Raw genomic sequence first — 15,473 nt, forward strand, 5'->3', positions numbered from 1 at the left:
TCTCCCTGAATCTCTGCCTGGAAGGAATAGTAACAGGAAATTTGTGTAGAGATCCACCACCTATAACCTGCTTTTGCATTACAACTATTTTGGTTTTTATGTTTCGTTTTGTTTTAGCAACCGTGATTGTTCTCTCTTCAGGAAGAGAATATTTAAGAGAAGATGCTTGGTAGAAACTTGGGAATTAAGGATTGTTTTTCCTTCTCCTAGGATCTATTTCTCTGTCTTTTGTTGCCCTCACTGTAGATTGGAGAGTTCAGCTTTCCCTTCTAACATATCACACAGTGGTACAAAGAAAGTTCATGAAAAATTAAATCACAATTATTTAAGATTTCAAGATAGTTTATTTTTCATTTCATTGATTTTTTTCCCAAATGAACTTGTATGTATTATAAAAATTTTTATTTGATTTTATGCAACAAATTTCAGATAGATGATAGGCAAGACAGGTTTCATACGTTCTATTTATGCCTATATGCATTATGTATGTAATTTAATTAATTTTGAGTTTTAAACAGAAATCAGCTGAAATATGAAATTCATTACTAAATCTTAGATAAATATTTTTCTTGGTAATAAAATACTTTCTTAAAGTCATCTACATTTAAAGATTGAGAAAATATTGGATGGTTGGGGTCACTAACGTGGTTTTTATGACTGATATTTCCGAAATAAGCAGAGTTTTTCTCCAAAAGACTGATATTTTGGAAATGAGTGTAGTTAAGACATTAATGATCTTCTTCACTAAAGATCATTAAGTACTCATAAAATTAGGAGGTATTTCAATTGTCTGAAAAAAAAACAACTATTTTTAATAAATATACAAAAATTTTAGGGACACTGAAAGATAAATGTTTTAATAGAATTAAAGTACCCTATAAAACCAGCATACTTTTAAAGAAAAAGGTATCACCACTTCATGGGGAAATGGTTAGAGCCTTTATCTATCACAAATCCAAAGATATTTTATAGAAAGTATAGTAGGTGTTCTTCTCTCTCCTGAATCAGCTAATACATGATTGCTTTATTTTTCTAAAAACATACCACATATTCATTTGCTTCATTTTGGAACATTTCACTAGATCTTCATCTTTCACAGAATTTTCAACTGATTTTTATTTTTCTTATTAGCAGAAATAACCTGATTACAACTCATCAAGAATTTTTAGGATCAGAGTTCCCATTGTGGCTCAGCAGATTAAGAACCCAACGTGTGTCCATGAGGATGAAGGTTGGACCCCTGGCCTAGCTCAGTGGGTTAAAGAATTTGAGGCACAGATGTGGCTCAGATCTGGTTTGCTGTGGCTATGGTGTAGGCTGGCAGCTGCAGCTCCAATTAGACCCCTAGCCTGGGAACTTCCATATGCTTCAGGTGTGGTCCTAAAAAGGAAAAAAAAAAATTTCCGGGATCTATTCATATAATTTGTATAAAGATTACTAATTATACTCAAAAACCTCAAATGTAATGTTCTAGGTTGCACCAATTCCTTATGAGCTTGCTGCATTTGTTCTTATCTTGGAGTTTTATGTATAATATTCCTGGATAACTTCCTTTAATTCTTGAAGTCTGATCATTTATTTTTCTTAAAAATTGTTTTGGTAGAGTGCATCTTCAAATAACTTTTCCAAAATAATGAAGTAAGTCCTAGCTTTATTATCTTCTATCATTCAGTACTGCTGATATGAAGTCTAAATATACTTTTAAATGAAGTCATTCTTCTAGTTTAAAAAAGCACTTTTTTATAGACACTTTTGGATTTTCTCTTAATCTTTGGAAGTCTGAAATGTCACTATTTTCTGGCTAAACTGGGGCTGGAGGTGAGGTTACTTATGTTGTGTGAGGCTTTTCCCCACATTGTTTTAATTCATTTTTGTTATTTAGTTTCTTGAGTTGCTCTTTTGCATTAGATTTATTTTTCTATAAATTGAAAAATATATCAAATTTACTCTCCTTTTGGGTTTACTTTCTTCTTCTAAAATTTTTACCAGAGGATATTGGATCCTCTGTATCTGGCCTCCATTTCCCTTATTTGTTTTCCTTTTCTGTATTTTGTCCCACCTCTTCATGCTGGGTAAATTTTCTCAAATTAATCAACTTATCTTTTGAATTACTAATAGATTTTTCAGCCCTTCTAATGATTGTGACTCTTCAGCAATTGCCTATAGATACAATATCCTCTCAAACTTCTCACGGAAATAGTTAACACTAGTTAGAACGTTCAGCGATGAGCAGTTAGAAGTCCGTCCAGACTTTGTTAAAAAATCAGTTGTGATTGTTAAGTAGTGGCAAACGAAAATGTCAAAATGCTACCTATTGTGAAAAATGGCCTTAGAAAATGCACCTATGAGGAGTTCCCGTCATGGTGCAGTGGTTAACAAATCTGACTAGGAACCATGAGGTTGCCTGTTTGATCCCTGGCCTTGCTCAGTGGGTTAAGGATCTGGCGTTGCTGTGAGCTGTGGTATAGGTTGCAGATGCGGCTCGGATCCTGTGTTGCTATGGCCCTGGTGTAGGTACAGCTCCGATTAGACCCCTAGCCTGGGAACCTCCATATGCCAGGGGAGCAGCCCTAGAAAAGGCAAAAAGACCAAAAAAAAAAAAAAAAAGAAAGAAAGAAAGAAAGAAAGAAAGAAAATGCACCTATGAATCTAAAAGATTAGAGGTCCATTAAGAAGGATGTCGAACTCTAAAGAGTTCAGTGAATTTTTTGAAATCTTCAATAATGACCTACTAGAAAATGACAAGTTTTAGCCCAAGCTGTCACATTTGAAAACCGAAGTTACAGAGAACATTGTCTTGTTCAGAGAGCCAGCTCTTTAGCTGGACTATCAGATCATTTTGAGGTTTCCAAATGATGAATTTTCTGCCCTAAATTAACATTAGTGTAAACTAAGTCACTGTGATAAAAAGCACAGCAGAAGATAAGATAGGGAAAAAAAAGAAGGTCCAGGGAAATAGGGAAGGGGACCCTCACTTGGGAACCTCCCAAGTACTTCCTGTGGAGTTCCTCCGACAGGGCCTCCTGGGCTCTGCCCACCTAAGAAAATAAATCACATCAATATGAAGATGCATATCTCAGGTCAGAGACTGGAAGCAAATCACCCTTTCTCATTGTTCCAACATGCTGTGTAAACAGGCATAAGCAGAGAGACATGAGAATGAGCAGAGTGCCAAGGTTTGTGCTGGAAACCTTCTAGTGATGATTACTTTTGAGAATCATATTTGTACAGAACTCCACTATTGGTTATTAGCTATTTTGGCCCATGGCATATGCAAATAAAGCATGAGCTTACCAAGGCTATTAAAAGTAGTGTGTCATCCATGAAACCCCAAATCTAAACTCTGGGGCCAACATTTGCTAAACCCTTAAAAGATGCTCTGACCCAGAAGTAAAGCTATACCATAGTCAGGATTTCAAAGGGGTTAATTATTTTATACATCATTTTAATGTGCAATAATATTATACTTCTGGAGTTCCCGTCATGGTGCAGTGGTTAACAAATCCGACTAGGAACCATGAGGTTGCGGGTTCAGTCCCTGCCCTTGCTCAGTGGGTTAAGGATCTGGTGTTGCCGTGAACTGTGGTGTAGGTTGCAGACGCGGCTCAGATCCCGCATTGCTGTGGCTCTGGTGTAGGCCAGGTGGCTACAGCTCCGATTGGACCCCTAGCCTGGGAACCTCCATATGCCGCAGGAGCGGCCCAAGAAATAGCAAAAAGACAAAAAAAAAAAAAAAATTATACTTCTCTGCAGATGTTATATACCAATTAATTTTATAAATGCAGATAAGAAAATGGAAAAGATCTAGGAACACATAGTTTAATTCAATATCTTACAGATGAGGCTGCTAAATCACATGGTTATGTTCTTGGCCAAACATCATATAGCTGCTATGCAGTTGTATGTTCAACTCTCCAAACTTGCTTTTTCAATTTCTACTGTAATTTTACACCATGTTATTTCCAATAAATCCTTGATTTATTCTCTCCTTACCTATGTGGGCTAGTGCATAAGGAGCATAAGACTGATTTTGTGATCTTGTTCTAACACAGATTCTGATTTGGTAAGTCTGGAGCAGGACCTGAGCATCTGCATTTTTATCTAGCTTCTGGTCGCTGCTGATGCTGTTGTTAAGTAGCAAAGCTATAGAGGATTCAATCGTACTAGTACCTACACAGACACTTACTTGACATAGACACTTAAAACATTCTCTTAACTTTGGCTACTACTGTAACTTTTACAACATTTATAATGTCTAACAAATATAGAGTGATCTTAATTCAAAAAAGCAAAAGCAAGTTTTAAAGATAGACGTTTTTCAGAGTTTTGCATAAATATCAAGAAACAACATTTTAGAAATTCCTTTTTTTGAGGAAAAGACTATTTTCACTTAAAAGTGGGTGTCTGTTACATGAAAATATTTAGAATGCTTATTACAAAATTTTAACCCATGTATTCTTGGTTCCTTTGCAATGACAGTAAATTTCTCACACAGTATGTGTAGAATAAATGAATGTTCAGTGAATGTATTGCTTGACTTCTCAAGATTTCATCCTCTTCATTGGGTAAGATCAAGACTGTTAAATCTTGCCTCCTACCCCACAACAACATGTAACATAAGAAATGAATGCAAGTCTCGAGGTCAGAAACTTAGGTTGGAGTTCTATCAATCTTGGTGGAAAACCAAACTCAAAGTCCCCAAACAGGCATCTGTACAATACAGATAATAAAAATATTTTGAATATTAAATTAGATAAGGTATATGTCAATATGCTGTAAAACTGAAAGTGTTTTACATGTGATTTTTCCACACTCCTGCTATTAGTATTACTACTGTACTAGTATCACTGATAATTTGTATCAATTAAACAACTTTAATTATGTCTGGTCACGCAGACCACTTAACACAGGTAGTATTACTGTCGAGAAAATATATTTTCTACAGTCAAGTTTATGTATTATCATAGGATGAATAAGAAAAATTTCACTGAATACAATTGACTTCAGTTATATTTGGGATATAATATGGGGTGATAAAAATATCTAAAATTAGAATTTAAAAATCTAATATAATGTTAAGTACAACTATTTATTTTTATTACTTATTTTGGTTTGACAGTCTTAACATTTGGAAAGAAAGAAGAGGGTATCTGCCTTTGCTTTTAACCCATCTTGATCCAAAAAAAAGAAAGAAAAATGGATTATTCAGAATACTAAATGTCATGGAGAGCTAATTAGATCTGATTTAAAATACATTTGTAAGTATTTTCAAATATAAATCAACTCTTCCTTATGTGTTTTAATACAGTTGTTGCTAACCTCCAGAAAACATGAATTTTCTGTATATGATTGTATGATATCTAATTTTTCTTAATTATTTACATAATATACAAAACTATTTAGGAGAATAATTTTGAAACCAGAGTAGCCTCTGAAATGAAATATTAGTGATGTGCCTTTATGTAAAAATTTTCATAAGAAGTTTCTATTTTTAACTTTAGATTTATTCTAAGAGAAAATTTAAACCATAACATGCATTTGACACTCTCAAATCTGCACTCTCTACCTCCTTAGGCTCACTCCTTAATCCATAAACATTTGTCAGTTCTCCATTTCTTATATAGCATTTTCTTTAAAATATAACACTATACCTCTTTAAGTTTATGTTACAGGATTTTCACATGTAGAGAAAAGTTTTGTTAAAGGCTGTGGCTGGAGGTAAATGAAGGCATAACTGGTAAACTGGTAGATATTACTTTTTCATACATCAAATCAGGAAAGTCATGTTCCAATGATTACATGTTCCTAAATTTAGCTTCTTTAATTGATGAGTTAAAATACAAACACTTAATATCTATGCAGTGATCTGTTCATGAAAAAGCCAATGACAAAACTTTGCATACTTTCAGGTAATGATATTAAGGAAATAACAGAAGTTTTCCCAGTCATGTTGTGATGCACCATTATGTTTTTATTCTCTAAAGCATGTATCACTAATTAAAATTTTTAGTACTTTTTAAAACTTGTCTCCCTCTAGGGTAATTTCCCTTTTGATTTACCCTCAGATACCTTGAGGACAAGTAAAATATTAAGTTAGTTTAAGGTTCTGTTTCAAAGACAGTGAAGTCATATCCATTTTACAGCAGACTTGACTCAGATTCATCAACACTGTACAAAAATCTCATCAAGGATATTTCTATGAAATGTGCCACTTGAACATGTAGTCCAACCAATGCTATGGTATTTTAACACAGAGAAAAAAGTTCAGAGCACAACCTTTTTCAAGGATTATAAACTCAGAAAACAGACATCCCTTCAATTAAACAACATGAAGTTCACTCAAAAAGAAACTTAGAACTTAGTGTGGAAGTAGGGATAAGTAAGGGCTGATGAGTAAGAATTTAAAGGAAGAATGGATGAATATATGAGTTGAAATGGGATGATAAGCACCATTAATGTGGTAACAATAGCCAGGCCTATATATATGAATAAAGCCAATAAGAAGTCATCTAAATTAGTAGCCAAAAGGATGTAACAACAAAGATTCTAGCCTGTGATTGATTTTAAGTTTGCTTGTTTGTTGTCTTTTGCTGGAGAATGATGTGTATAATCCCTTTCCTTGAGAATAAATACATATTCTATACAATACATAAAGTTCCAATACATCCTAAGATTCATTTTTACAGTTACTTGGCCAAAGGAAGAGTGGATAAGTAAAATAAGCCATAAAGTAAAATTTCCAAGATAGTAGCAAAGAAGAAGAATTTGGTTGAAGTGGGAAGTAAAAAACAGAGGTGACCATGGCAAAGAGAATCCTTTAAAAGTCAATGGGATGTTCCACAGGGAAATGAGAATTTAAGTTTATATGGAACATAATGTTAAGCAGTGTGATTACTGAACTGAATTTTGAGTCCAAACCCAAATTCAAATTTTTAGAATATGAAATACCTTCCAGAATTAATTCAATCCTTTACTGTGACGAGGAGTTAGAATAGAAAAAAATAAATCTTCTTCAACATTATCTGGAGGCTGAAGCCAGTCCTATAAATAAACAAATAAATCCAGATTGCAAGGGAAAAAGGAAAACTGGCTTCATTAACCAAACACATAATTCTTTACATCAAAAATCCACAATAAACTACTAGAACAAATACACAAGTTTAGCAAGGACATAGGATACAAGATCAATACGAAAATCAATTGTATTTCTATATTCCAGCAATGAACAATCAGAAAATGAAATTAAGAAGCAATTTAATTAGCAATAGCATAAAAAGAATAAAAATGTAGAAATAAACTCAACAGGAAATCGGTAAGAATTGTACATTGAGAAATACAAAACCTTAATAGGAAAGTTAAAGGTCAAAATAAACAGACAACATTTCACGTTCATGCACTGAAAGACAACGTTAATTTCCAACATGGCAATTCTCTCCAATTGATCCATAAATCCAAAGCAATTCCTATTACCTCCTCCTTACTTCTTATTAAAAAACTAAAGTCAAAATCTTAAAAAGAATTTTTCTCCCAGTTTTTTTCTTCTCAGTTCTGCTGAGAGTGTCTCTCTACAGCCTGGTGAAATCTTGGCTCCTCTTGCAGTAGCTACAGCTGATGCAGCTGCATCCTTACATCAAGGATAGATTATTCTAACAAAAATTTTCTCATTTGACAGGTCCAGAGTATAAGTGGTCAGATGGACATTTAAAATTATTTTAGACCTACCTTCAAGAAGGCAAAACTGAGACCACATAAATACTCTGGAATAATAGTACATTTTTACTGAACCAACTTATGCATCCCTTACACACTATGATTTCCCAAGACAAGATGGTATTTTCAGCACCTAGTTATCTGTTAAAATCCACAAGTACAGCACCATGACTAATCAGACAATAGTAAGAGTAAAGTTTTCCAGGAGAAAGAGTGAGGGATCATAATAAGGAAGAAATGAAAAAAAAAAAAAGGAAAAAAATTAAAACAACCTTGATTATAGCTACACCAAAATGCAGAGAAATAGCCCAGTGAGGAATTAATTGTGACACCATCCTTCTACATTCTGAGGGAAAAAAAAAAAAAGTAAACATTTTTCTTTTCCAAAATGGGACTGCAAAACAGCATATTTGGGGGAGAGAAAACAAGGAGTATAAGGTAAAAAGGACACAGGGACTTGCCATTTTCTTCATATCTTAGGTGTCTCAGATTCTTATTAACACAACAGGATTCTCCTGTCCTATAAGAATCCATTGTGCTTCTGGAATCCTTTTCACCTACTTCTTGCTGCCCAGCATAGAATCCATGGTCTGCCACATAGCTTCCCAAGTCTATGCAATGAGGCAGAGGAAACCTCTAATGCCCGTAACCTTAATCTTCCTTTATTACGACTTGTAAGAAAGAGGACAGAACAGCAAGGAGGAGACAAAAGGGTATCCATCTTCCCAATCCTTTACTTAGGAACCACCTTCTCTATTCTGCCTATATAAACATAAAGCAGGTTTTCATGTTTATATTTTCTGTGAATATTACAATATCTACTACATAGGGATAAAGAATGAGATAAATAAATAAAGCTGTTCATCCACCTGTCAGTACATGAACAGTTTTTTTAGATCACTCAATTCTGGATTGGGTCAGGAATACAGAAATCTAGACATAACACACAACAAGAAAACCCTAAAAAGCAGAGCAATGTGAGTGTACACCTGCATGCATCCAATGCTAGAGAATATCACAGATACTCATCAAACCTCTTCTCATGTTGGGAGGATGAGAAGTTAAGTGATTATCTCAAAATAAATATTTTCTTTACTATTCATTTTTTTTTTCAGAAAAACAATAAACATTAGTGTGAAATCTCAATCCTATTTCTAATGCAAAGGAAGTGAAGATAGAAAATATCATAGAGGAAAATATAAGAAAAAAAGTAAATGTTTTAAAAGCAATGGGATTTGTTTCTGTAAAAGAGAAACATAAGCAGGTTAGTCAAAGAACCATCACTCACCAGGGTATCTTACACTTTGTTAAAGTGCTTTGTTTTCCTATCAGGAGAACAAAAATAAATGTATTTGAGAATTTTTCAAATTAACGATGAGATTATACTGTCAGAAAAGGTGAGAGTATGTATCATTACATGAGCCCCCTGTTAACTGTTAGCATTTTGGTAAAAAATATATAAGGCCCTCAAATAGAAAACTAAATTCACCCATGATTATATGGACCACAAGTAAGTATTAGACTTGAAGTAATTACTCCTTTCAAGATTCTTCTATGGTTGATATCTTGAAGATCAACAAGAAAATTGCTTTTCAAAAGTTTGGATTTAATTATTGAGCACCTACTCAATTGAGTTCAAGACACTAAGTACTAGATATCAAATAATAAGCATTAAACAAGACAGATATGATGCCTTGCTCTCATGGTGTTTACCATCTAAACTGATCATTCACTTCTTTTTTTTTTTTTTTTGTCTTTTTGTCTTTTGTTGTTGTTGTTGTTGCTGTTTCTAGGGCCGCTCCCGCAGCATATGGAGGTTCCCAGGCTAGGGGCTGAATCGGAGCTGTAGCCACCGGCCTACGTCAGAGCCACAGCAACACGGGATCCGAGCCGCGTCTGCAACCTACACCACAGCTCACGGCAACGCCGGATCGTTAACCCACTGAGCAAGGGCAGGGACCGAACCTGCAACCTCATGGTTCCTAGTCGGATTCGTTAACCACTGCGCCACGACGGGAACTCCTGATCATTCACTTCTAATATTTAAAACTAAATCCCAAAATTTGCATTTCTATCCTAGTGGTCCAAAGATAAATGGAATTTCAATTGCATTATTTTCTTAAAAATCATTTGGTTATTTGTTTTTAAATTTACTTTTAAAAAGACACAAGTCATATTTGTGGAAAATATGCCTAATATAGTTGTTTGCCAAAGCCTGTACTTTGAAAGGAGTATAAGTCATAAATGCCAACTTTCTGGATGCATGGCTTGCAAGACACTGCAAGAACTATTGAGACCTGTGTGGTAGTTTTCTTGCCTTCATTCATTCAGGAACAAATGAAGAAAATAAGAGAGCAACATCGGACCAAATAATTTGTTGTTTCTTGGATACGTAAATAAAAATTTAACCTGAACTTCATCTATATCAGATTAACAACTGTTTTTTTTCTGGAAAGATATTTACTTTGTTCCTTCTGACATAGCAGTTAGGCTAATGTTTTGAATGTTTAATGCAAAGGCTATGTTTATATTTTTGTTTTGTTTTTGTTTTTGTAGGACTGCTTCTAGGTCACAGATATGAGAAAAGCTTTATTTTCTTTCTCAGTGAGGAAAAACTCACTAAAGCCGCAAAAGAGAATGGTGACTAATTGACATTGCTTTGTAGGAGAGGAGCAGAAACCTAGCTAGGTATTTGCTTATTTATTTGTTTGCTTGCTTGTTTTTAAGAGGAAGGTAGCTAACCAAAATATCCTTGCTTAGGTTTATGATCAGAGATTAAAATATTCTTCAATCAGACAAAAAAAAATACCTAAGAAGAAAAAAAGCGATAATGAAATTAAAAACAGGGAATGACAGAATGTCAAACAGGTGAATATATAGAAACATAAAGAGAAAAATGAGTGCTCTGCCCATTGCAAGACCCAGAAGGTCAAAGACGCAGATAGAAATAGGTGGACATAAAGAAAGGCCCAGATAAATATTTTAAAAATTAACCCATAGAGAGCCATGTAGAGGAAAGAAATATCCAAGCAGACATATGCCCAAACATAGAATGAAATATTAAGAAAAGCTCTACTAATATAGAAACACACATACTGTCAGACAACATTTTGCTAATTGAGGAATTAAATAACACACGGATTCTTAGCAACACTATGTTATTTCACCTATGCTTTAAGTGCTGTTAAAATGATATTTACATTCTTTCCAAGAAAAATATACAGACCTTTTGAATAAAATTGCTTCTAGGATAGTTTCTGTTAAAAGTTGTCCTTATAAGTATGCTTACAACACTGCAAAGGGCAAATCCAGATGTTTTGTAGGAGTCGTGATATATTGGCGGAGTTCAATTTCTTGGTAGAAGGAGGGAAGTGCTGTCTCTGTAAAATACAAAAAATTCTAAAGTACTGAAAATATGAACTAAAGTCAGACAAACTAAAGATATACTGATTATAGCAAGAAAACTGTTGCTGTCTTGGGAGTCAGTGCTGCCTTGTGAAATTATGGCGATTGATATTAGGTGAACTGAAGAAAGACGTTCCCTACATATATAAGTATCTTCAATGTTGGAAGAAGGAACCAGGATGTGGACACAATGACTTTCGGTATTATGAAAAGGGCTTTTCTCACTGAGTAAGGATATAAATTTTGTTTTTTGGTTTTTTTTTTTTTTTTTATTTTCCCACTGTACAGCAAGGGGGTCAGGTCATCCTTAGATGTATACATTGCAGTTACAGTTTTTTCCCCCACCCTTTCTTCTGTTGCAACATGAGTATCTAGACATAGTTCTCAATGCTATTCAGCAGGATCTCCATATAAATCTATTCTAGGTTGTGTCTGATAAGCCCAAGCTCCCGATCCCTCCCACTCCCTCCCCCTCCCATCAGGCAACCACAAGTCTCTTCTCCAAGTCCATGATTTTCTTTTCTGAGGAGATGTTCATTTGTGCTGGATATTAGATTCCAGTTATAAGGGATATCATATGGTATTTGTCTTTGTCTTTCTGGCTCATTTCACTCAGTATGACATTCACTAGTTCCATCCATGTTGCTGCAAATGGCATTATGTCATCCTTTTTTATGGCTGAGTAGTATTCCATTGTGTATATATACCACCTCTTCCGAATCCAATCATCTGTCGATGGACATTTGGATTGTTTCCATGTCCTGGCTATTGTGGATAGGGCTGCAATGAACATGCGGGTGCATGTGTCTCTTTTAAGTAGAGCTTTGTCCGGATAGGTGCCCAAGAGTGGGATTGCGGGGTCATATGGAAGTTCTATGTATAGATTTCTAAGGTATCTCCAAACTGTTCTCCATAGTGGCTGTACCAGTTTACATTCCCACTAGCAGTGCAGGAGGGTTCCCTTTTGTCCACAGCCCCTCCAGCACTTGTTATTTGTGGATTTATTAATGATGGCCATTCTGACTGGTGTGAGGTGGTATCTCATGGTAGTTTTGATTTGCATTTCTCTTATAATCAGCGATGTTGAGCATTTTTTCATGTGTTTGTTGGCCATCTGTATATCTTCCTTGGAGAAATGTCTATTCAGGTCTTTTGCCCATTTTTCCATTGATTGATTGGCTTTTTTGCTGTTGAGTTGTATAAGTTGCTTGTATATTCTAGAGATTAAGCCCTTGTCAGTTGCATCATTTGAAACTATTTTCTCCCATTCTGTAAGTTGTCTTTTTGTTTTCTTTTTGGTTTCCTTTGCTGTGCAAAAGCTTTTCAGTTTGATGAGGTCCCATGGGTTTATTTTTGCTCTAATTTCTATTGCTTTGGGAGACTGACCTGAGAAAATATTCATGATGTTGATGTCAGAGAGTGTTTTGCCTATGTTTTCTTCTAGGAGTTTGATGGTGTCCTGTCGTATATTTAAGTCTTTCAGCCATTTGGAGTTTATTTTTGTGCATGGTGTGAGGGTGTGTTCTAGTTTCATTGCTTTGCATACAGCTGTCCAGGTTTCCCAGCAATGCTTGCTGAATAGACTTTCTTTTTCCCATTTGATGTTCCTGCCTCCCTTGTCAAAGATTAATTGACCATAGGTGTCAGGGTTTATTTCCGGATTCTCTATTCTGTTCCATTGGTCTGTCTGTCTGTTTTGATACCAGTACCACACTGTTTTGATGACTGTGGCTTTGTAGTATTTCTTGAAGTCTGGAAGAGTTATGCCTCCTGCTTGGTTTTTGTTTCTCAGGATTGCTTTGGCGATTCTGGGTCTTTTGTGGTTCCATATAAATGTTTGGATTGTTTGTTCTAGTTCTGTGAAAAATGTCATGGGTAATTTGATAGGGATTGCATTGAATCTGTAGATTGCTTTGGGTAGGATGGCCATTTTCACAATATTGATTTTTCCAATCCAGGAACATGGAATATCTTTCCATTTCTTTACATCTTCTTTGATTTCTTTGATTAAAGTTTTATAGTTCTTGGCATATAGGTCCTTTACCTCCTCGGTCAGGTGTATTCCCAGGTATTTGATTTTGTGAGGGGCAATTTTAAAAGGTATCATTTTTTTGTATTCCTTTTCTAATGTTTCATTGCTGGTATACAGAAATGCAACTGACTTCTGAATGTTAATCTTATATCCTGCCACTTTGCTGAATTTATTAATCAGTTCAAGGAGTTTTGGGGTTGAGTCCTTAGGGTTTTCTAGGTATAGTATCATGTCATCTGCATACAGTGACAGTTTGATCTCTTCTCTTCCTATATGGATGCCTTTTATTTCTTTTGTTTGTCTAATTGCTGTGGCTAAGACTTCCAAAACTATGTTGAAGAGCAGTGGTGAGAGTGGGCATCCCTGTCTTGTTCCAGATTTGAGTGAGAAGGCTTTCAGTTTTTCCCCATTGAGGATTATATTTGCTGTGGGTTTATCATAAATGGCTTTGATTATATTCAGGAATGTTCCCTCTATACCCACTTTGGCGAGGGTCTTGATCATGAATGGATGTTGAACTTTGTCAAATGCTTTTTCTGCGTCTATTGAGATGATCATATGATTTTTGACCTTTTTGTTGTTAATGTGGTGTATGATGCTGATTGATTTGCGTATGTTGAACCATCCTTGTGAACCTGGGATGAACCCAACCTGGTCATGGTGTATAATTTTTTTGATATGTTGTTGGATTCGGTTGGCTAAGATTTTGTTGAGAATTTTTGCATCTATATTCATCAATGATATTGGCCGATAGTTTTCTTTTTTGGTGGTATCTCTGTCTGGTTTTGGAATGAGGGTGATGGTGGCCTCATAGAATGTCTTTGGGAGTATTCCTTCTTCTTCAACCTTTTGAAAGAGTTTAAGGAGGATGGGCACCAATTCCTCTTTATATGTTTGATAGAATTCACCTGTGAAGCCATCTGGTCCTGGACTTTTATTTGTAGGGAGTGATTTTATGACCTCTTCAATTTCATTTCTAGTGATCGGTCTGTTCAGTTGGTCTGTTTCTGCTTGATTCAGTTTTGGCAAGCTGTAAGATTCTAGAAAATTGTCCATTTCTTCCAGATTGTCAAACTTGTTGCCATACAGTTGTTCATAGTATTCTCTTATGGTTTTTTGTATTTCTGCTGTATCCGTTGTGATTTCTCCTTTTTCATTTATAATTTTGGTTATTTGGGTTCTTTCTCTCCTCTTTTTAGTGAGTCTGGCCAGGGGTTTGTCAATTTTGTTCACCTTTTCAAAGAACCAGCTCTTGGTTTTATTAATTTTCTCTATTGTTTTTTGAGTCTCTATTTTATTGGTTTCTTCTTTTATCTTTATAATTTCCTTCCTTCTGCTGACTTTAGGACTTTTTTGTTCTTTTTCTAATTCGTTTAGGTGGAGGGTTAAGTTGTCAATTTGGGATCTTTCTTCTTTTTTGAGAAAGGCCTGGATTGCTATAAATTTCCCTCTGAGCACTGCTTTCGCAGCATCCCATAGATTTTGAGAGGTTGTGTCTTCATTATCATTTGTTTCAAGGTAGTTTTTAATTTCCTTCTTGATTTCCTCATTGACCCATTGGTTTTTTAGTAGCATGTTGTTTAGTCTCCATGGAGTAGGTTTTTTCTCTTTGATTTTCCCATGGTTGATTTCTAATTTCATGGCATTGTGGTCAGAGAAGATACTTGAGATAATTTCTATGCTCCTAAATTTATTGAGATTCGCTTTGTGTCCCAATATGTGGTCGATTCTTGAGAATGTTCCATGAGCATTTGAGAAGAATGTGTGTTCTGCTTTTTTTGGATGTAGTGTCCTGAAGATATCAATGAAGTCTAACTTTTCTATTGTTTCCTTTAGGATCTCTGTTGCTTTATTGGTTTTCTGTCTAGAGGATCTGTCCATTGATGTGAGGGGGGTATTTAGGTCTCCTACTATGATTGTATTCTCATCAATATCTCCCTTTATGTCTGTTAATATTTGTTGTGTGTATCTGGGTGCTCCTGTATTTGGGGCATATATGTTGACAATAGTAACATCCTCTCCTTGGATGGATCCCTTAATCATTAAATAGTGTCCTTCTTTGTCTTTCTTTATGCCTTTTGTTTTAAAGTCTATTTTGTCTGATATGAGCGTTGCAACTCCTGCTTTTCTGTCTTGTCTATTGGCGTGAAATATTTTTCCCCACCCTTTCACTTTCAATCTATATGTATCTTTTGTCCTAAGGTGAGTTTCTTGTAGGCAGCATATTGAAGGTTTTTGCCTTTTTATCCACTCAGCCACTCTGTGTCTTTTGATTGGGGCATTCAGTCCATTGACATTTAAGGTGATAATTGATAGATGATTATTT

The 15,473-nt window shown here is 35.1% G+C and overlaps 1 protein-coding gene across 3 annotated transcripts in view; it reads right to left on the reverse strand.

Moving 5' to 3' along the window:
• Positions 1-15,473, reverse strand: part of CSNK2A2IP (casein kinase 2 subunit alpha' interacting protein) — a 130,694-nt gene that overhangs the window by 27,829 nt on the left and 87,392 nt on the right. For 2 of the 3 annotated variants that reach the window (XM_084989157.1, XM_084989159.1), the window contains exon 2: positions 10,937-11,090. The exons of the other annotated variant lie outside the window; for it this stretch is intronic. The gene's annotated coding sequence lies outside the window, so the exon portion shown is untranslated. The remainder of the gene's footprint in view (positions 1-10,936; positions 11,091-15,473) is intronic. 3 annotated transcript variants of the gene reach the window in all.

Source organism: Sus scrofa, chromosome 13 (assembly GCF_054392235.1).
Source record: "Sus scrofa isolate SSC_HxYL_T2T_F1_AM1 chromosome 13, Sscrofa_HxYL_maternal_Yorkshire_Landrace_v2.0, whole genome shotgun sequence".
Taxonomy (NCBI): domain Eukaryota; kingdom Metazoa; phylum Chordata; class Mammalia; order Artiodactyla; family Suidae; genus Sus; species Sus scrofa.